A 5,580-nucleotide genomic window follows, 5' to 3' on the forward strand; every position below is an offset into this window, starting at 1 on the left:
TGATATCAGTCACACATATGATGTAATGTCTCTGGAGGATATAATAGTACTGGAGTGATATAAGAGGAGCGGCTGATATCAGTCACATATGATGTAATGTCTCTGGAGGATATAATAGTGCTGGAGTGTTATAAGAGGAGCGGCTGATATCAGTCACATATATGATGTAATGTCTCTGGAGGATATAATAGTGCTGGAGTGATATAAGAGGAGCGGCTGATATCAGTCACATATATGATGTAATGTCTCTGGAGGATATAATAGTACTGGAGTGTTATAAGAGGAGCGGCTGATATCAGTCACACATATGATGTAATGTCTGGAGGATATAATAGTACTGGAGTGATATAAGAGGAGCGGCTGATATCAGTCACATATATGATGTAATGTCTCTGGAGGATATAATAGTACTGGAGTGTTATAAGAGGAGCGGCTGATATCAGTCACATATATGATGTAATGTCTCTGGAGGATATAATAGTGCTGGAGTGATATAAGAGGAGCGGCTGATATCAGTCACACATATGATGTAATGTCTCTGGAGGATATAATAGTACTGGAGTGTTATAAGAGGAGAGGCTGATATCAGTCACACATATGATGTAATGTCTCTGGAGGATATAATAGTGCTGGAGTGATATAAGAGGAGCGGCTGATATCAGTCACACATATGATGTAATGTCTCTGGAGGATATAATAGTACTGGAGTGTTATAAGAGGAGCGGCTGATATCAGTCACATATATGATGTAATGTCTCTGGAGGATATAATAGTGCTGGAGTGTTATAAGAGGAGCGGCTAATATCAGTCACACATATGATGTAATGTCTGGAGGATATAATAGTACTGGAGTGATATAAGAGGAGCGGCTGATATCAGTCACATATATGATGTAATGTCTGGAGGATATAATAGTACTGGAGTGATATAAGAGGAGCGGCTGATATCAGTCACACAAATGATGTAATGTCTCTGGAGGATATAATAGTACTGGAGTGTTATAAGAGGAGCGGCTGATATCAGTCACATATGATGTAATGTCTCTGGAGGATATAATAGTACTGGAGTGTTATATGAGGAGCGGCTGATATCAGTCACACATATGATGTAATGTCTCTGGAGGATATAATAGTACTGGAGTGATATAAGAGGAGCGGCTGATATCAGTCACATATATGATGTAATGTCTGGAGGATATAATAGTACTGGAGTGTTATAAGAGGAGCGGCTGATATCAGTCACATATGATGTAATGTCTCTGGAGGATATAATAGTGCTGGAGTGATATAAGAGGAGCGGCTGATATCAGTCACATATGATGTAATGTCTCTGGAGGATATAATAGTGCTGGAGTGTTATAAGAGGAGCGGCTGATATCAGTCACACATATAATGTAATGTCTCTGGAGGATATAATAGTACTGGAGTGTTATAAGAGGAGCGGCTGATATCAGTCACACATATGATGTAATGTCTCTGGAGAATATAATAGTACTGGAGTGATATAAGAGGAGCGGCTGATATCAGTCACATATGATGTAATGTCTGGAGGATATAATAGTGCTGGAGTGATATAAGAGGAGCGGCTGATATCAGTCACATATGATGTAATGTCTCTGGAGGATATAATAGTACTGGAGTGATATAAGAGGAGCGGCTGATATCAGTCACATATGATGTAATGTCTCTGGAGGATATAATAGTACTGGAGTGATATAAGAGGAGCGGCTGATATCAGTCACATATGATGTAATGCCTGACATGTCTGATAACAGGGAGCATTAGCATGTATTTACCTGTCCAACATTCGGGTTCTATCTGAATTGGCTGACAACAGAAACAATAGAGTATTTCTTGTCAGGCTGTGTCCTCCACCTGTCCAGTCTTGTTATGTAAAGCAGAGAAGCTACTACTAATAGAGCAGTGAGTGCAGCTCTGGATGTGAGTGGAGTATGAGAGCAGTCCGCACATCCTCCACATAGAGTAGAGCAGGCGGCGGCCCGCGTGCTGCACAGGTATATATAGGGGGTACGTGATCCTTCATGCCCAGACAGGCCAGGGAGAAGAAAAAGGAGAAATTAAAGGGCCCAACCCACCTGAGAACGTGGCGAGCGCGGCTTCACCCCAGCACAACGGCCGCTGCACTCAAAGGCTCCATGATGAACTAGCGCCACCCAGTGGCTTGGAGGTCGGTCAATCTCACGCAGCACGTGACCCGCGGCAATGACCCCAATGAACACTCGCTTTCCTTCACGCAGAGAAGTATATTTAGTAACTTGCATCCCAGAATGCATTGCACAGGCAGCAGATTTGAACATACACCAGGACCTGGTCTCCGAGGTAGCTTATAACACACCGGGTGTCACTGGAGAGCGGGTGAAACCAGACTGGGTGAGGGGGCACCGCGGGCCATCACTAAAGCCCCCGCCTGTAAGAGAGGAGTCCGGTGATGCCCGCAGCTCTCCCCCTGCACCCCACCTGCAGTGACATGGCTGCCTAGTCAGAGCACTCAGGAAAAACAATGAAGACTGGCAGCGCCCGGGAGATTGGCACCAGAACTAAAAACATCCCTGGATATCCGTCAATTAAAAAAAAAAAGGAAAACAACAACATGAGAAGTGATGAGTGGGGGAGGGGGTATTGCTGCTTCAGGAGAGCATCCAGGGGGCCCCCGGTCACGAGCGGCGGGGGTCCCCATCTTCACTGCTGTCCACAGCTGGGCCCTTGTTTCATTGCAGAGGCTCAGGTCACCCCGGTTTGACCTGACAACCCTACGAGGAAGCTCTGTCCAGAAGGCAAAGGGTTAAATCAAGGTACACAGAAGCTTCCTGTCTGCGGACACAACAAAGTCGGGGGAAGGGCTGAGGTTGGGCCCCAGATATCACTCATGGCTGAGGGGTTCTGACCTGTCCATCATCTCCGTATAATAAGGGAACTGGGCTCTGGTGCTGCCGAGTCCGACAACAAACTGTCCACAACCAGGAAGTGCTCCAGAACGTCAGCCTGGCTCCGCCCACCAAAACCTGATGACATCAGCAGCGGCGTCCTGCAAGGGAGAGGAGGCCGTGAGGAGACGAGGGGCCAAATATACCGACACAGCGAGGACACGGGGCCAAATACAGCGAGGACACGGGGCCAAATATACTGACACAGCGAGGACACGGGGCCAAATATACCGACACAGCGAGGACACGGGGCCAAATATACTGACACAGCGAGGACACGGGGCCAAATACAGAGACACAGCGAGGACACGGGGCCAAATATACTGACACAGCGAGGACAAGGGGCCAAATATACAGACACAGCGAGGACACGGGGCCAAATATACAGACACAGCGAGGACACGGGGCCAAATATACAGAGACAGCGAGGACACGGGGCCAAATATACAGACACAGCGAGGACACGGGGCCAAATATACAGACACAGCGAGGACACGGGGCCAAATATACAGAGACAGCGAGGACACGGGGCCAAATATACTGACACAGCGAGGACACGGGGCCAAATATACTGACACAGCGAGGACACGGGGCCAAATATACCGACACAGCGAGGACACGGGGCCAAATATACCGACACAGCGAGGACAAGGGGCCAAATATACAGAGACAGCGAGGACACGGGGCCAAATATACAGACACAGCGAGGACACGGGGCCAAATATACTGACACAGCGAGGACACGGGGCCAAATATACCGACACAGCGAGGACACGGGGCCAAATATACCGACACAGCGAGGACACGGGGCCAAATATACCGACACAGCGAGGACACGGGGCCAAATACAGAGACACAGCGAGGACACGGGGCCAAATATACAGACACAGCGAGGACACGGGGCCAAATATACCGACACAGCGAGGACACGGGGCCAAATATACTGACACAGCGAGGACACGGGGCCAAATATACTGACACAGCGAGGACACGGGGCCAAATATACTGACACAGCGAGGACACGGGGCCAAATATACCGACACAGCGAGGACACGGGGCCAAACATACTGACACAGCGAGGACACGGGGCCAAATATACTGACACAGCGAGGACACGGGGCCAAATATACCGACACAGCGAGGACACGGGGCCAAATACAGAGACACAGCGAGGACACGGGGCCAAATATACCGACACAGCGAGGACACGGGGCCAAATACAGCGACACAGCGAGGACACGGGGCCAAATACAGCGACACAGCGAGGACACGGGGCCAAACATACAGACACAGCGAGGACACGGGGCCAAATATACCGACACAGCGAGGACACGGGGCCAAATATACCGACACAGCGAGGACACGGGGCCAAATATACAGAGACAGCGAGGACACGGGGCCAAATATACAGACACAGCGAGGACACGGGGCCAAATATACAGACACAGCGAGGACACGGGGCCAAATATACCGACACAGCGAGGACACGAGGCCAAATATACAGAGACAGCGAGGACACGGGGCCAAATATACAGACACAGCGAGGACACGGGGCCAAATACAGCGACACAGCGAGGACACGGGGCCAAATACAGCGACACAGCGAGGACACGGGGCCAAACATACAGACACAGCGAGGACACGGGGCCAAATATACCGACACAGCGAGGACACGGGGCCAAATATACCGACACAGCGAGGACACGGGGCCAAATATACCGACACAGCGAGGACACGGGACCAAATATACCGACACAGCGAGGACACGGGACCAAATATACCGACACAGCGAGGACACGGGGCCAAATATACCGACACAGCGAGGACACGAGGCCAAATATACAGAGACAGCGAGGACACGGGGCCAAATATACCGACACAGCGAGGACACGGGGCCAAATATACCGACACAGCGAGGACACGGGGCCAAATATACCGACACAGCGAGGACACGAGGCCAAATATACAGAGACAGCGAGGACACGGGGCCAAATATACAGACACAGCGAGGACACGGGGCCAAATATACAGAGACAGCGAGGACACGGGGCCAAATATACAGACACAGCGAGGACACGGGGCCAAACATACAGACACAGCGAGGACACGGGGCCAAACATACCGACACAGCGAGGACACGGGGCCAAACATACCGACACAGCGAGGACACGGGGCCAAATATACCGACACAGCGAGGACACGGGGCCAAATATACCGACACAGCGAGGACACGGGGCCAAATATACCGACACAGCGAGGACACGGGGCCAAATATACCGACACAGCGAGGACACGGGACCACGCTTTTATACTTTATTTCTGCTGAATGGGACAAAATTGTGTGGAGACATAATTACCCACAATCCCATTCTCATCGCGCTGCGGTGAGGCTGCCGGGGAGCAGGTTACTGTCTGTCTGCTGCTCCTTCACCACTGGATCTGAGGAGAAAGAACAGGTCAAGATTATACTGACCCACACACAGGGACCATGGGAACCCCCAGACCCACACACAGGGACCACGGGAACCCCCAGACCCACACACAGGGACCAGGGGAACCCCAGACCCACACACAGGAACCAGGGGAACCCCCAGACCCACACACAGGAACGGGGAACCCCCAGACCCACACACAGG

The 5,580-nt window shown here is 50.7% G+C and overlaps 1 long non-coding RNA gene across 1 annotated transcript; it reads right to left on the reverse strand.

Annotated features, from left to right (window-relative positions):
• Positions 1-2,243: 2,243 nt before the first annotated feature.
• Positions 2,244-5,384, reverse strand: LOC142703129 (uncharacterized). The gene is made up of 2 exons (XR_012867381.1): positions 5,302-5,384; positions 2,244-3,045 (listed from the first exon to the last, which is right to left on the reverse strand). It is a non-coding gene; the product is annotated as an uncharacterized LOC142703129 (long non-coding RNA).
• Between the last annotated feature and the right edge of the window lie 196 nt (positions 5,385-5,580).

The sequence above is a fragment of the Rhinoderma darwinii genome, unplaced genomic scaffold, assembly GCF_050947455.1.
Source record: "Rhinoderma darwinii isolate aRhiDar2 unplaced genomic scaffold, aRhiDar2.hap1 Scaffold_2531, whole genome shotgun sequence".
Classification (NCBI taxonomy): domain Eukaryota; kingdom Metazoa; phylum Chordata; class Amphibia; order Anura; family Rhinodermatidae; genus Rhinoderma; species Rhinoderma darwinii.